Source organism: Amborella trichopoda, chromosome 11 (assembly GCF_054954075.1).
Source record: "Amborella trichopoda isolate Santa Cruz 75 chromosome 11, AtrichopodaSantaCruz75HAP2 v2.0, whole genome shotgun sequence".
NCBI classification, from domain to species: domain Eukaryota; kingdom Viridiplantae; phylum Streptophyta; class Magnoliopsida; order Amborellales; family Amborellaceae; genus Amborella; species Amborella trichopoda.
The window spans coordinates 35,474,933-35,493,251 of NC_142346.1; the positions used below are offsets into that span (position 1 = coordinate 35,474,933).

At 35.5% G+C, this 18,319-nt stretch overlaps 1 long non-coding RNA gene across 4 annotated transcripts in view; it reads left to right on the top strand.

Annotated features, from left to right (window-relative positions):
• Positions 1–17,227, top strand: part of LOC148779880 (uncharacterized) — a 42,047-nt gene extending 24,820 nt beyond the window's left edge. Inside the window, exons 2-5 of one of the 4 annotated variants that reach the window (XR_016044136.1) lie at positions 8,930–9,023; positions 14,969–15,038; positions 16,540–16,626; positions 16,731–17,227. This is a non-coding gene — a long non-coding RNA (uncharacterized LOC148779880). Of the gene's footprint in view, positions 1–8,911; positions 9,024–14,968; positions 15,039–16,539; positions 16,627–16,730 lie in introns of all 4 variants that reach the window. The other 3 variants (XR_016044137.1, XR_016044135.1, XR_016044138.1) reach the window with 3 other exon arrangements.
• Positions 17,228–18,319: the final 1,092 nt, after the last annotated feature.

The following is an 18,319-nucleotide window of genomic DNA, read 5'->3' on the forward strand; positions in this document are numbered from 1 at the left end:
CAGAAAATAGTCTCAAGAGTAGAAGCCCCCTAAGATCACCATGTCAATAATATTTTGGTTCGATCTAGCAAGCTCATTGTGATATCTTAAGCTTGCCTTTTTGATCAATAACGGTTAACTTCTGCTAAAAGATGACCATATCAGGCCACAAAGCTTGTATTATCTGTCACACCCAAGTTTTATAACACTAACATTTCTGAGATATGACAGTCTATTATTAAAGTATAAATAGAACAATTCGGAATTTCTAATATATATTTTGAACCAAAACTGAATTTCCATTCAGAAATTTTCAAACTTGTACAAAGTCTATTCACACTTATATTCACATGAAGGTCTATATATATAACATGAAGATCTATATATATACAATTTTGCTAAAACAAAAATTTCAAAGACGAATTTAACCATGACTACAAACATCTTCCAAGCTACTCCTGCTGTACATACAAACCATAAGGCTGCAATTACTCTGGTAGGAATTCACAATAGTTTGATGTGTTTGGCTACTCAATAAGTGACCATCATAATTATTAAAAATCATGGTTAGAAAATGTAAATATTTTTTAAAAGAATGTATATTGAAATAATATGAGGAAGAGCATACATGGAGAATTGTTTTAAAATTTTTAACAGATCTGCACAATTTAAGATAATCCAAAGGATTTGATTGCACGTTGAAACAATATGAAGAAGTGCATATATAAATTTTTTAACAAAAATGCACAGTTTCACGTAATTCAAAAGATTTCACAAAGTACCCTACTTGCGTACCAAGTAGGTCACCTTTATACCTCACCAGTGTCCTGGATGGGTCTACTTAATCCTTGCTGGTGTACCAGGTAGGTTTGCTCATACCTCACCGACGTACCAGATGAGTCCACTTAATCCCCACCTGTGTTCCGGATAGGCCCATTTATATTTCACTGACGTACCAAATGAGTCCACTTAATCCTTACCTGCGTACCGGATAAGTCCACTTATATCTCACCGGTGTACCGGATGAGTCCACTTATTCCCTACTGGCGTACCGGATTGGTCCACTTGTATACGTAAAGTATTTCTGAAATTCTTTAAACATCAAGAAGCAACAATATCATATATTCAAAATATCTTTGAAATCATTAACATAAATTCACATGAAGCAGTTTATAACAATCACTTTCACTGACATTTTCATAAATAACCAGTTAAATATTTTGGGCTATAGTTTCAGAAAGATAGTAGTTATGAGAGACATTATTGAAATTTAACATGATAAGCAGTTTACTGGCAATAGAAAAACTCTTATGGAATCCAGAGTTAAATACCAATTTTTCAACTATATAAAAATTCTTAATGATAAACGAAAATATCACAATTTAATTAAATGCGGAAATACCAATTTTCTGGTAGTCATTTTACGGGAAAATAATGTCACTTACATGTAAAACTTACAGTATCTAAAATTTCATAATGATCGATGGAAATATCACAATTAAGTGCAGAAATACCAGTTTTTAAATAATTATATTACAGGAAAATAAGGTCACTTACATATACGTTACTCTGAGATGGATGTGTTGCTACTGCTGCCAAAGTAAGATTGGGATTACTAACGTTCAACTAAAGGTATGGGAAGAGAGACCAAATGAGTTTGTGTATGGGGAGAGGGAGCATAAAAATGTTCATATTACAGCAGAGAGAAATAGTATATTCTTATGAGAGAGAAATAATATATAATTATGTTACGAGAAGCTTATGAGAGAGAGGAAAATCATTTGTTACGAGAAAATCATCATGCGAACATCATTATGAGAATAATACTATTTTTATGAACATATTATGAGAATAATATTAACTTTAGGAAAAATCATTGTTATAAGAAAATCATCATGAAAACATCATTATGAGAATAATATTATTTTTATGAAAACATTATGAGAATAATATTATCTTTAAGAAAAATCGTTTGTTATGAGAAAATCATCATGAGAGAGAATAATATTACATGAGATCTTATGAGAGTGAATATTATAGGAGACGGGGGAATAATTCCTTTCATAATGAGATAATTATGAGAGAGGAATATTACATGAGACCTTATGAGAGAGAATATTATATGAGAGAAATAAATATTATTAGAGAGAGAAAGAGGACTTACGTATGGAAGAGAGAGATGGAAAAAAAAGACTTGATGAGCTTAATGATTAGCTCATGAGGGGAGAAGGATATTTAAAAATGAGGGAGGGTACTCCTCCACTTGACACATTTCAAATTATGTATCATTTTTTTGTTAACTTCTCACTTTTATGTGCCACTTCATGACGCATCACCTCATATTATTATCTTATAATTCCACCTCATACCTTATTATCTTAATTAATTACTCTTCTTAAAAAAAATCATGGAATTGAAAAGTTTTGTAAAAGAATGGCCCCATGGTGTATTATTAACACAATGGACTATCGTTCAAAATTATTCCTTTATATAAGTATTTTGTATTATTTATTTATTTATTATTATTATTATTGTAATTATTATTATTATTATTTTTCAGTTCCAACAATTTAGGGTCATCGCATTCTCCCTCCCTTAAAAAAATTTAGTCATCTAAATGTTCGTACCTGATTGCTGAAAAAGATGGGGTATTTCTCCTTGATTTCGTCTTCTCGTTCCCAAGTGGCTTCTTCCAAGGAATGATATTTCCACAAAATTTTTATTAATGGTATCACCTTGGTTCTCAACACTTGCTCTTTTCGATCCAGAATCCGAATGGGTTGCTTAGTGTATGTTAAGTCATCTCTAATTTGAAGATGTTCATGGTTAATGATGTGTGACGGGTCAGGCTCATATTTTCGTAACATTGACACATGAAACACATTATGAATGTCTGATAATTTTGGTGGCCAAGGAATTCTATGTGCCATCTCTCCATTCCTTTCCAAGATTTCGGAAGGTCCAATAAACCTTGGGCTTAACTTTCTTTTTTTCCCAATTCTCATTATACCTTTGGAAGGAGATACCTTTAGAAATACATGGTCCCCTACCTGATATTCTAAGTTTCTCCTATGCTTATCTGCATAACGTTTTTGTGTACTTTGAGCACTTTGAGGTATGTTCTAAATGAGCTTAATCTTATTGGTAGTTTCTTGGAGTAGCTCTGATCTCAGTAATTTTCTTTCCCCTATATCATCCCAACAGATAGGTGATCTACACTTTCTTCCGTATAATGCCTCATATGGTGCCATTTTAATACTGGACTGATAGCTATTATTTTAGGCAAATTCGATTGAAGGAAAATGTTCTTCCCAATTTCCTTTAAAATTCATGACACAAGCTCTAAGCATATCTTCTAAAGTCTGGATTGTTCTTTTTGATTGTCTATCTGTTTGAGGATGAAATGCCGTATTAAAATTTGCCTTGGTACTCATGGCTTCCTGTAAACTCTTTCAAAATTGAGAGGTAAATTGGGGGTCTCTATCAGACACAATTGTCACTGGGGTCCCGTGCAATCTTGCAATTTCTCGAACATATAGTCTTGCCAGCTTATCTAATGAATCTGTTTGTCTGATGGCCAGAACATGATCAGATTTGGGTAGTCTATCCACAATCACCCAAATTGCATTGTGACTATTCTTTGTTTTGGGTATGCCTGTAACAAAATCCATAGTTATGTGCCCCCATTTCCATTCAGGAATGGGTAAGGGTTGTAACATACCCACGGGTTTTTGGTGTTTCGCCTTAATTTGTTGGCACACCAGGCTTTTAGACTCAAATTCCGCAATCTCTTTTTTCATATTGTTCCGTCAATAATGGCTTCGTAGATTCTGATACATTTTACTACTACCAGGATGTACAATATATCGAGATCGATGAGTTTCATCCAAGATCTCCGTTTCTAAATTTTCATCATTTGGAATACAAAGTCTCCCTCTGAATCTCAATATGCCATCCTGCCGACTTTCAAAATCTGGCCTTGACATTTAGATATTTCCATAATTGCTACCATCCAAGTGTCATTTAATTGTGCCTCTTTAATTCTTTGAATGAGAGTTGGGTTTAAACTTAAATTAGCAACAATAGTGCCAGAATCTTTTAAATGAAATTCTGAGCTGTAATCTTTAATTTCTTCCAATGGTCAGCACTTTTTAATCATCAGATGAGCTAGAACTCTTGCAGACATCCTACTTAAAGCATCTGCCACAACATTAGCCTTACTCGAATGGTAATGGATTGTACAATCATAGTCTTTTAGAAAATCCATCCATTTTACTTGTCACATATTTAAATCATTCTGAGAAAAGAGGTATTTCAAACTGCTCACCATACAGATAATGTCTCTAAATCTTTAAAGAAAATACTATTGCAGCTAGTTCTAGGTCATGAGTTGGGTACCTCTTCTCATATTCTTTCAACTGTCTAGATGCATATGCCACTACCTTCCCATGTTGCATTAATAGACAACCTAAGCGTTTGTGTGAAGCATCACTGTAAATCTCAAATCCCCCACTTCCCCAAGAATAGTTAAAATAGGTGTGGAAGTCAATCGAGCTTTTAATTCTTGAAAACTTTCCTCACATTCCTTTATACATTCAAATTTGACATTTTTCAGTATCAATCGAGTTAATGGAGTCGCAATTCGAGAGAATCCTTCTACAAATCTTCTGTAGTATCCTACCAGTCCCAAAAAGCTTCGGACTATAGTCACATTACTTGGTTGCTTCCAATTAATCACAGTTTCAACCTTTGAAGAGTCAATAGATAAACCTTCCTTTGATATCACATGACCTAAAAATGTCACTTATTCTAGCCAAAATTTACATTTACTTAGTTTGACATACAACTCCTTTTCTCTTAGTATTTGCAATACCATCCTTTCATGTTGCTCGTGCTATTTCGGATTCTTGGAATAAATTAGAATATCATCAATGAATACTACAATAAACTTATCCAAGAAGGGCTTAAAGATTCGATTCATTAAATTCATAAATGCAGCTAGTGCATTGGTTAATCCAAAAGGCATAACTACGAATTCATAATGGCCATATCTTGTTCTAAAAGCTGTTTTGGAACGTCATCACTTCTAATCTTGAGCTGATGGTACCTAGATCTGAGATCAATTCTTAAAAACACTTGTGATCCTTGTACTTGATCAAATAAATTATCAATTCTAGGCAGTGGATACTTGTTTTTCACAGTCACTTGGTTTAGTTGTCTATAGTCAATACACAACGTCATGGACCCATCTTTCTTTTTAACGAACAATACCAGAGCACCCCAAGGTGGTGCACTGGGTCGGATGAATCCTTTATCTAATAATTCTTGTAATGGCTGTTTAAGTTCCTTAAGTTCCACATGTGCAATTCGATAATGGGGCTTTAGAGATTGGGGTTATCCTGGGAAGCAACTCAATGGAGAATTCAATTTCCCTGTCAGGTGGTAAACCTGACAATTCCTCAGGAAATACATCAGGAAATTCCCGAACAACCGGAATGTCGTCCAAGTTCATCTTTTATTTTCTATTTTCTTAAACATAGGCAAGAAAGCCTTGACATCCCCTTTGAAGGAGGCGGTTAGCCCTAATGGAGGAGATGAAATACCGGTTGATTCGGAATGCAAAAGATAACTATCTTCTTGTAACAATCAACACTCGCATGGTATGCAAAGAGCCAATCCATGTCTAAAATTACATCAAAATCTTGAATTTCTAAAAGTATTAAATCCACTAGTAGTTCTTTTTCTCTATTATTATTACACAAGATTTGTATACAGATTGGTAACAACTGAATTTCCCATAGGTGTGGCTACGTCTAAAATGTATTGCAATTGTTCTTGTTCTATTTTTAAATGGCATGTAAAGTATGGTGATACAAATGAATGAGTAGATCTAGGATCAATCAAAACATGAGCTATATCTCGAAAGACAGTAAGAGTACCTTGAATCACCGATTTTGTAGCTTAGGCATCTTGTTGAGTGATTGCAAATTCTCTTCCTTTCATTTGGGGTTTTTGAGTTGCCTCACCATGCTTCGAATGTTGCTGCAATTTGCATAATAGGGCAATCTTTAATCTTATACCCCAGATTCCACATTTAAAGCAGGCTCCGGTCTGCCAATAACAAGGTTCTGGCAGGCTTTGAAATGACACCGGCCTTGGCTTTTTGTTTGCCCTTTCTGATTCTTTTCCTTGTTGCCAATTAGATGGTGCGGGTCTAACCTGACTTTTTTGGTTTTTCCTCTTTTGGAAGTCTTCGCAATCTTTCTCAACAATTTGGGCTCGATCCACTATCTCGGCATAAGTTCTTAATTTTAGGGTTGATATTTTGCCTTTGATAGCTGGTCTGAGGCCTCTTTAGAATTTTTTCACCTTTCTTGACTCATCGTTGACCATATGTGAGGCAAACCTGGCAATTCAGTAAACTTGGCCTCATACGGTGCTACTGTTCTGTTCCTTTGGACTAATTCTAGAAATTCCATTTCTTTATGATCTCGAATAAAATCTGGGAAGTACTTTTCATTGAATGTTTCTCGAAATGCTTCCCAAGTCAAAGGTTTGTTTTCTAGGACCAGTACTCTTTTTGCCATCCGTCACCAATGTTCTGCTTCACCTTCCAACATAAAGACTGCCAAGGTGACCTTCTTACATCAGGACATTCCATTACTTCAAATATTTTTTCCAATTGCATAAATCCATCTCTCGGCTTCTAGTGGATCTGCAGCACCCTTAAAGGCAAGGTGGGTTTAATTTTTTAAATTGTTTGATATTACACCCATTATTTCCTATAACTGACTGTCTAAGTGGATTATTGTTCTCCATCTGATGTTGCATAAGAGCAACCATATTCTCCAAGGCTTTGTGAATTCCCTCCATGCTAGCTTCAGTCATACGGGATCTTAACGTCGTAATTGTCTGTTCATACAATAAGTATGACTTAGAGTATATTCTTATTGAGATTTCCTAGGAATCCTAAACCTATTGCTCTGGTACCAAAATTATCACACCCAAGTTTTATAGTACTAATATTCTTGAGATGTGATCGTCTATTCTTAAAGTATAAATAAAACAATTCGGAATTTCTACTATATATATTGTATCAAAACTGAATTTCAAAATGTGATGACCCTAAATTGTTAGAACTGAAAAAAATAAGTAAAATAATAACAATAATAATAACAAAATAAAAATAATACAAAATACCTATATAAAGGAATAATTTTGAATGATAGTCCATTGTGTTAATAATACACCATGGGACCATTCATTTACGAAACTTTTCATTTCCATGATTTTTTTTAAGAAAAATACTTAATTAAGATAATAAGGTATGAGGTGGCATTATAAGATAATAAAATGAGGTGATGTGTCATGAGGTGACACATAAAAGTGAGAAGTTAATAAAAGGACACATAATTTGACATGTGTCAAGTGGAGGAGTGCCCTCCCTCATTTTTAAATATCCTTCTCCCATGATGAGCTAATCATTAAGCTCATCAAGTTTTTTTTTCATCTCTCTCTTCCATACGTAAGTTCTCTTTCTCTCTCTTATAATATTTATTTCTCTCTCATATAATATTCTCTCATAAGTTCTCATGTAATATTCCTCTCTCTCATAATGATCTCATTATGATAAGAATTATTCCCCTCTCTCATATAATATTCTCTCTTATAATATCTCATGTAATATTATTCTCTCTCATAATGATTTTCTCATAACAAATGATTTTTCTTAAAGATAATATTATTTCTCTCTCATAATGATTTTCTAATAACAACTGTTTTCATAAAAATATTATTATTCTCATAATGATGTTCTCATGATGATTTTCTCATAACAAATGATATTTTTTAAAGATAATATTATTCTCATAATATTTTCATAAAAATAGTATTATTCCCATAATGATGTTCTCATGATAAATATCTCATAACAAATGATTTTCCTCTCTCATAAAGACCTCGTAATAGGTTCTTCATTCTTGTAAGGTTTTCATGATGAATTTCTCATGACAAATGATTTCCTCTCTCATAAAGACCTCGTAATAGGTTCTTCTTTCTTGTAAGGTTCTCATGACATAATTATATATTATTTCTCTCTCGTAAGAATATAATATTTCTCTCTTGTAATATGAACATTTTTATTCTCCCTCGCCCCATACAAAAACTCATTTGGTCTCTCTTCCCATACCTTTAGCTGAACGTCAATAATCCCGATCTTACTTTGACAGCAGTAGCAACACATCCATCTCAGAGTAATGTATAGGTAAGTGACCTCATTTCCTGTAAAATAATTATTTGAAACTGGTATTTCTGTACTTAATTGTGATATTTCCATCTATCATTATGAATTTAAGATACTGTAAGTTTTACGTGTAAGTGACATTATTGTCCTGTAACATGACTACTTGAAAACTGGTATACATGGAATTCAAATTTAGTAGTATTAGGAGTAAAAACAAGGAAGTAGTTACGATTGATGACCAGGAAATTCCAAAAAGACCGCACTTTCGATATCCTGAGTTGACAATCTAAGAAAAGGGAGAGATTTAAGTCACACACAGAATTAGAGCTGGGTGGGTCATGGATGCCATTAAGTACATGTCCCTTCAGATTGAGGGAAATCTTAGCCTTTTATTTAATTGATTATGCATGTGGTTGAATTGAGTATTTTTCATCTGAAATGCTATGTAGTTCTAAACAATCCCATACTAACCACACTGATTTCTGTTGGATATTGTTGAGTGTGGTAATCTCAAGCTTTTATGCAATTCCAATCATCTGTTAGTTTTTGATTTTCTAATTTGAACATGCTGGGGTCCTCCATTTGTTTTTCTGTTAATTGTATTTCAGGTTCCTCTGGTTTAATGTTTTGGTTACAGTGCTTGGTGCAATTTAAATGTTAAGGGTTCATAGTTTTCATGATGCTTTACAGTTCCTGAATTCTTTGCAGCCATCAAATGATGGAGAGGGTAAGTCGGATGAGGTGGATTTTCAGGGTGGTAAAGAGGACTTCAGGAAATTGCTCCGGGATGTTGCACTCTTGGGTAACTTTCTGTTTGGTTAACCAATTGGCATCTATCTATTCTAATTTTACGTTGTATTGTTCTTTTTGCATTATTGTTATGAATATATATATATTTTTTTTTCCCTTGAAAAACTAAGTTTTTCATCTTTCTTTTATATTGCCCACATACATACTGTCTTTTCTTGTCATGATAGAGTGATTGAATGTTCCGAACTTCTCTTTCTCATTCAATTCCTTGAACTATCAATGAGTGTGAAGAATGAGAAAGCTTATGTTTCATGGAGAAATGTGTTGAAAATTTTAACCGACCTGAAAGTGGCCTAGAAGTGTGTAGAATATTTGAAGAAGTATAGGATATCAATGTTTATTGTTGAGATACATTCTTCTGTGTATATATTTCCACCTAATATCTACTCTGCTATGGGGTCCAAAGCCAGTTAGGCGGGTCCCAAGACTGGAGAAAGGAGGAGGGTTGTGTTAGGTTCACAGCCAGAATAAAACTTTTGCCATGTCTATTTCATGAATCCTGAACCAATATAATGATGATTTATACTTGTATGCACATGTGGGATACTTATTTAATTGATTTATTTTCCTACTGAAGGCATTCTAGTCACACTACCCTTTCATATATCATTGAAGCTAATGAATACATCTTTCTCTGATTAGGGCACCTGAATTCCTAACCTTCATCTCATTTCCATGGATTTTAGATCCTTTTTAGATGACAATTAATTCTACAATGGGTATATTAGTGTCTCAAATATTTTGTCTTATGAGGTCCTTCAATACTTCCATGAATTCCATGAGAGATGCTGACTTCATAACATAGCCAATTCCACTTTCTTGGCTCTGATTCCTGAACTTAAAGGTGCAGAAATTTAGAGGGCTTTGGTCTCTTGAACTCCATTTAAATGATCCGAACTGACGTTCCAGTCTGCAGGTTTAAATTTGTCCTACGAAAGTTTTCTCTCTCAGTGTCCAACAGACAAATTCTAGATGGGCTCCATGAGGTCATACACTTCAGATACATATGTGGTGAAAATGGTTTAGTAATTAAATTGGATTTGGGGAAAGCTTATGACGACATATATTTTTCAATTTTAGATTAGATATAGGCCAGAATGGGTTTTGGGCCAAAAATGGAGACAATGGGTCCAAGGGTGCATCTCCAACCCACCCTTTTCCTCACTCATTAATGGGACCCCTCAGGGATATATTTCACAACATCCAGAGGTTTGGGATAGGGTGGCGCCTACCTAGTAGCTTGAGCTAGGGTTTTAGCAAAGAAGGAGATCGGAAAGATCCAAAAATAGAGAAAGATTAAAAATCCAAAGGTAAAAGAAGGAGCACTTGCTTGAGGGCTATACTTGATCATTGAGGGCTATGCGTGTCTATTGGAATCATATCTGTCAGCGAGCTGTTTTGCCTCCTGCCAGATATGATTCCAATAGACCCGCATAGCCCTCAATGATCAAGGATAGCATAAAAAATATGCCAAAGCCTCCACAAGGGTTGGGCTTCACCAGATGCCCAAGAAATGATGTTCTGGGAGTCCGGGAGACCCTAGGAACTGTCGAAGCGTTTGAGGCTTCGACATCCGGACCGTATCGAGCCACATCCCACATTTAATACACTGAACATGCTTTCTCAAGACTAAAAATTCTATGCGAAATTGATTCATCTTTTATTTGCAATTTCAGTCCAGTTACATACCTCGCAACAGTTGATCATTACACTTGTTGATCATCAAGAGATAGAACTCATTGATGTTTGCATGCTCAATTCTTTTTGTTGTGGATGGTGAAATATGTTATATAAGCGTTGTGCATAATCAGTAGGGATAAACTTCTCCTTCAAGTAAAATTTCATCTTCCTCGTGATTTTCTCTTTTCCTCTACGAACTATAATTGCCTGTTGCTACCATGACCCTACAATCGAGTAGCCACAAATTTTACTCTCTTTTTTCTTTTGTTAACTCTTTCCATTTAAAGAAGGTCTCATAGTTAGTGAACCAATACAAAAAATCATCGGGCTATAATTTACCTCAAAAATCAGGAACATCGACCTGGATCCCTGATTTGAACCATTTAGAGCTCGAATCTAAGGATTTTCTAACTTAGAGTTCACTTCCTGGGTTAAAGGACGATTCTCCTCCTGGGCTTCAGATCCATCGCTGTCATGAACGATGGAATCCCCTTGTTCAGAGCAGTTGGAGTGTTCCACTCGAAGGGCCAATTCCTTGACTTTCCCCATCAGATTCTCAAAATCTTCCTATGTTTGTACAACTCCACTACCTTGGCTATGACTACCACATTTTCCTCTAGCTGCCATCACTAAACTTCCAAGTTGATCCAATGTGTTTGTATCCACACCTGTATCTAGGCATCTTAGTTCCAGGGTCTAATGGCCAATTGGAGCAAGGATTTTGTGTGTTTGTCTCTGTGTGCATGCACAAGTTTTGTTTTGTTTTTTTGTTCTCTTTTTTTTTTTTTTATTGTGGAGGATGGGGGGGGGGGGGTGTGCGCAGGGAGATTTTGGTGTTGATTGTCATAGTTGAGGTCTAGAGCTCGCAGGGAGATTTTGGTGTTGATTGTCATAGTTGAGGTCTAGAGCTTGTTGAGGGATCAAGAGGCACTGAGAGCTTTGGGTATAAAGAATCTAAAAGACAAGAAAAATATGAATGAAAATGCTTTAAATGATTTTATGAATTTCATATACAAAGAATTTTTTTGCAGTATATTTTGTATGGATAATAGCTCTACTTGATAAGCATTGCTTTATACCTAGGCTGTCTTAATTCAAATGCGGTCTCCCCCCAAATGTCCATCTTAGAGATGGGTTTTGGATCATTGATAATTTTGACCCATGATTGTTAATCTGGAAATAATGGTCTTTGAACCTTAAAAATAGATCATTTTAAACATTGTTTTTTGCCCATTCATTTTAATTCTATGCAAATCATTAGTTTTTTTTTGGGTTTCAAAATCATCAATCTAAATCAGAAATGCATCTAGAGTGATTTATTATTTGTTTTAGATGCTATATCCATCTTCTCTAAGGTGTGTTTTTGGAAAGGGAATACATTTGGACAATGAAGTAGCAAAACTTTAGTCTTGTAAACATCTGTTATTTTACTTGCAAAATATAATCGAATTTATAGATAAAAATACTTAGAATCTACAAAACAACTCTAACATGTATGCAATGTGAGATTTCAAACTCAGAAGAACCAATATATATTTTTCTATTATTCCACTACAATCGAATGATGTGTGACAGATTTGAAATTACAACCTTGTAAATAATGATAGAAAATAAAGTGGTTGCAGGCAATGACCAACATGCACTCCACGGTTGGCCTGGTCCTTACATTTTCCAGTCTTGTGACTTACGTTAATTACCACTGTTTTCATACATGTGGTATTCCTTGCATGACTTCTCATGGCACCAAACCCATCAACACTATGAAGACTGACCGACATAGACCCTCTATGGCCTTGGAGAGAGTCTATGCATGTAATCTTTAGCTGCCGCACCATTCCCATTGCCACTTCCATTCAATTGTTTCCTTTGGTTTGGCTAGTTTTTGGTTGATCTACTCTAGCCTGCTACTCTCTAGGTCATGTGTAATCTCAATCTGTGAATTCCCAGTAGTCTTGTTCTTCTCAAGTAGACACTCTCCCTCTGCCACCAACCAACCTTCTAAGAGCTCACAATGGGTTATAATCTTTGCTCACAATTTGTAGTCATTCACATCTCACTCAACACTTTGATGGCTATTATTCATAATTCTAGGCAATGGTTTTGGTGCAATTTTCTGATGTATAAAAACTTTTAACTATTACGTTCGACCTATGAATATCTATTTACTATGTCTTAATATTTAAATTGATTGCAATTGTTAACTTATGAAAATTGAGGAATTTAAAATGAGTTGATTTTCCTGAAGTGTCACAATTCTTAATTGGATTCTTTCTACACAGAAATATGGAAAGTTAACTGAGAAATAGCTCAAATTCAAATATTCAATTAAGAGATTATATTTAGGAAATAACTTGCCAAAATAGATATAAAAAAGAATAACTTTCCATTATCAAGGTATTATATAAATTATATAAGAATTTAGAAACCTTAAATAGGCATTTAGACAATTTATGACATAAATGATCGAAACCTTAAATAGGCATTTAGACAATCAATGTACCCAAGGCATGGGTTTACCAGCTGTATTACTTACCCTGTCTGGCATCGATGTTCTGCAAAATCATCATCGTCATCATCAAAGCCTTATCCCCACTAATTGGGATCGGTTACACGAATCCTGTTCAGCTATTTACCCCATCAAAGGCCAAGCCCTAACTAACCCTTGCTCATTCTCACTGTACCAGGGTGCCGGTACTGCAGGCTGCTTACAGGGAACGCCCTAAAAAATCTACAATATCTTTGCATGGTTTCTTTAGCTTGGTCAATAATTATACCATCTTTGGCCTTTTTACCAACAAGCCGTAGCACTTCAATGAGTGGACGAATTCCCTTCATCTCCAGTTCGACCTTCTGTCAGGATTTCTATCATTTTATACTTTTGACATCGTTGCTTGAGCACTCTTCGCCAATTCAATGTGTAAAGTACCAATTCGATGCCTGTCTTCTAATGATAACACTTTCTTCAAGCCTGAGTAAAGTACTAATATGCTTCACTGTGATTAATGAATAGGTGAATCTGGTGATCATTTCCTCGTCAGCTCCCTCTCTCCCATATGACTTAATACATTAAGAGCCGGTTCATGATTTTAAACAAATCATGGAACTTTTCATCCTTCTCTTTGTGACGTTCAATGATCAGAATTTTGTCCAAGGTTTTAAAAAAATCCAATCTAATGCAATGGGCAGCAGTTGGCAACCAAATACCTACTTTCAATTTCTCATTTGGATAAAATCTTGAATGAGCATGCTTTGAGAATTGTTATTTGTTAACTTTATTCTAGTGCATTATATATTGCATCCTATGTGATTTTAGGCAAGACATTATCATTCTACTCTAAATGTAGCACTCAAACCAAATGACATATAATGAATTATGTGAAAATATTCAGTGCACTAATAAAATTGCAAGGGCGTACTTTCCTTACAACTTGCAAGTATGTTTTTTCAATCATCATGCATAACAGTGCATGCTGTTCTCTTTTTGGTTATTGCATATTTTTTCATCTCTGACTCTTTAAATCTTCTCATAAGTTGCTGAGTCTTGAAGCTTTACATCCAATGCATGTCCATTAAGCTTGTATTTTGGAGGCCTTACTAAGGTCATAAGTATGCTATAGCCTTAAATATGGCTACATCGAATGATATCCCAGCATTTTACTAACATTTAGTTCCTTCCTCATATCCATGTCCCTAGTTCTAAGAAAATTTCTTTAACCTTCTGATAGGATCAACTCTACTTGTCTCTCTACTATCAGTTCCTGAACTAGTGGACCCTTCTCCCCGTCCTCCTACTCTTTGGAGCTGGCGCCTGACAATTCACTGATCACTGTGAAGCATCATGTCCTCCCTTACATGAGGAACCATCTCCATGCATCTATGCCTACGATAGCCTATTTTATATTAAAAAATTCCTTTGTATCCCTTGTAGTGTTACCACAATCATCATAGAACTGATGGTCTTCGTCATTCTTTCATTGTCCTAACCAACACACTCCGATACATTCTTTTCCTTTGATAAAGTCCATGCTCCAACTTATTGTTGGCTCATCGAGGAATCTACTAATCTGGTTCTCAGTTTTGGACAGATTCGATAGCTAATATTTACTCCCAATGCGTATTTGCTTCTGCATATTTTGGGGCTTTATATACTGAATTATGACTTGCTACGTCAAGGATCTATTTGGTTCCTGAACAAGAGGGTTTCTCTTTTAATAGAGATTCTTTTCCATGTTCGACTTGATTTTTCTTTGCTTGTAGGTTCTTCACAAATGAGCTGGAAAGAGAGGAAGGCATGGAAAACCTTGGGGTGGCTGCTTTTGGTGGAAGGGTGAGAACACTATTCTAGCACTCTCTCAGGAATATCATAAAATACAAGCTTGGTGATTTTATTGGCACTTGCCTGAGTTAGTTCAACTTCCCCCTTCTAGAGCTGATTGCACTCATTTGAATTGGAGTTTTAACTGTGTAGCCGTTACTTAGTTCTACTTTCCCCTTCTTCATGGCCACTGGGTGTTGCCCGAAGCCCAAGCTACCACGTGCTTAGAGTCACCCTTGACAATCAGAGATTGGGCCCGAGATGGATCAAAATTCCTGAGGCCTTCCCAGAGAGCTAGAGCTTCCACAGTGATGGAGTCTGTAATCCCAATGGGACGGGAATAGGAAAAGAGAGTGATGCTATCTTTGTCTCGAAATAAGCTGCCAATGCCTGTGGGGCTTGGGTTGCCAAGGGTGGCACGGGTTTTCTATGTGGTCTAAGGGTCAACAAAGCAGGCTAGTTAAGGTGAAAATCAGAGTAGGATAAATGTTACAAGTATTTGCTGTGGGTAGCCCAAAAAATGACGAGGGATTTGATCTTGTCTTTCATTGCATCTAGGGTAGCCCTCTGGCTACGGAAGATTCTGCTGTTTTTTTCATTCCAGATGAGCCTTAAAGTTGCTGCCACAGAGGCTTTCCACAGGAGGGTGCTTGATTTGGGCCAAGGAGCGGAAATGGCTAGGGGAAAGGGCCGTGTGCAAGAGGTGTGGGGTCACCCACTGCCAATTGAAAAGTTGTAAATGGTTGGCCCAGAGGTTAGAGGCCAAATTGGATAAAAAGGTGGGCATTGCTTTCCTCTTCCTCCAAAAACATGATGCATCTATTGGAAATCTGAAGTCCCCTTCTTTGAAATTGATCAACCATAAGGGGTTCTCTTGGATGCTACGATCCAATTGAGGTCCTGTACTTTGGGTGGAACAAAAGGAAATCAGGCTTTTGCCACAATGAAGGCAATCCAATTGAGGACCTGTACTTTGGGTGGAACAAAAGGAAACCAGGCTTTAGCAGCAATGGAGGGTCCCTTGTTATTAGAGATATGGGGGTGGGCAAGGGAGAGGTTAAAGGGCGCTACCGAGAGCATCACAGAGTGGGTAGGGGTCCAATTGAGTTTGTCGGGGCCTTGTAGGGGGAGGAAAACAAAGCACAACGCGGCACCCCCAGTCTATTCTTAAGCCTTCTCTCACAACTCTGTTAGCTATTTGAGGGAGCTGACATTTTTGGGGAGATATTTTGAGGCGATATTTTGGGTAGAGAGAGTGAGCCATAGGAGAAAGGGTAAAAATATGTAAAATGGTTTTACCCCCTTGACTGTGCAGTAAGGGGTCCGTGGGATAAAAAAAGGAATGGGAAGTTCAGGGTTGGAGACTGGTGGTCTAATTGGCCCTTCCTAAAGACATTGTTCTTTCATATTTTGTAGTGCTAAAAAGTACTATAAGTTTGTCACATTAAATTCACTTGCCGAACGACCCAAGTAGAAACTTGCCTCTAAGAATTGTTTTTCTTTTTGTTAACAGCCTCCGAAGAACCAAAAGATACCCATCAACCAAGCAAAGTTAATGAAAAAGAATCAGCTGCGCAGAGAAAGGAAAATGTTGCAAGAGGTGAGTATTCGTTTGGCTTGCTTTGGAAAATTGGTGTTGCAATGTTTTTGAAGATTCTATGCAAGTGATTCTTTTTGGGTCACATTTGTTTGGTTTTTATGAAGGTTTACAAAGCCTGCAAGGAAACTTGAAAAGCGTAAAGCATGGGATAGAGTGCTAAGGGCAACTGAAGGTTACTTCAAGAATGGGGTTTTGAATGTAAAGCATCTGATGGAAGGGCATGGAACCTCAAAGAATGGTTAGGACACATCCATGATCCAGAAAGGGAGGAAAAAGGGGATGGGGATGGGGATGGGGATGGGGATGGGGAAGGGGAAGGGGAAGAAGCACAAAGGCAGAAATAAATGAGTTTGTGTGATAGTCTTAATTGTCATATATCAATTTTTTTCTCTGCAGAGCGCATGTTCTTGTAGAAATGTTTTAAGTTAGGAATCCAATTCTATAATATCTTTCTAGGGAAAAAAAATGCAAGAAAAAGATTCCTAATAAGAACAAAAGGAAAATACATGAAAGCCCCTTGTGAGTGAATTGTTGCAATACATTGTTAAAAGCTCATCATCATTTATGGTCTTTTTCAATTAATTAGGGTTGGCTACATAAATCCTGGTGTGTCATAATATTATATTAAAAACCATACTTTCAGCGAGGTTATGACTATATATCTCTTTTTGAACAACTTCCAACCATATCTTTTTGGGTTTAGTTTTTGCTCTTTTAAGTCATTCTATTTAAACTAATTCGCACCTCTTAACAGGTGTTGTATTTGTTTAAAGTTCATCAACGTTCAAATTTTATTAGATGGTTTCAATTATTTTTTTCTGGTTGAATTTTGATATTTTTATGTAAATTAGAATAATTCTCAAATATATGGCATGTTTACATCTAGCCATTGTGAATTAAAAAAATATCAAAAATTAAATAATTAAATTACCCTTGATACATTCAAAAGGGTATATGGTCATTTTTATTATTTCAATTGTTCTTTTACATTTTTTTTGTCTTAAAGTGGAGATACATTTAAAATTTGAGGTTAATCTGATTCATAGAAAGAACAAACACTATAGCACGTTTGGTTAGAGTGAAAATGTATTTTGAAACAAGGTTTCACATAAAACAATTCTATGTGATTAAGTGAGAATAATTGTACATCAATTTGTTGTCAATTGGTATAAAACGATGTCCTATGATCATGTTTGTAGTATTTGTATGGCTTCAAATTTTGTGCACACACTTTTTTCATCTCAATAATCGATCCCCAAAAAAAAGAAAGTTCAATTTGAATCTTAGATAGGATCAAAATGAGTCCTTCTTAAAAACGAATTTAGACCATTCATTATGTGAATTTCAAGATCTTAGCTTATAAGTTCAAAATTATTATTATTATTTTTAACATTGTTCATCTAATGATAATAAAGCCATCCAAAAAACTTGGAAATTTAATAATCATTTTAAGGTCTAGATCTAAGTATCTTACCAAAATGAACGGTCTATGTTAATTGGGTTAAAAAAATGTTTTTTAGGTTGTGTTTTTATTTTTTATTTTTTTATTGTTGTTGTTGTGATTGTTCATTAGAATGAAAAGAGTATATTTCAAAATTTGGATGAAACAAATGGCCATAAGATGGGTTTTTAAGGTGTTGCATCATATTACTATACAATGGTTGCATGAAATCATTGTTCATATATGTATATG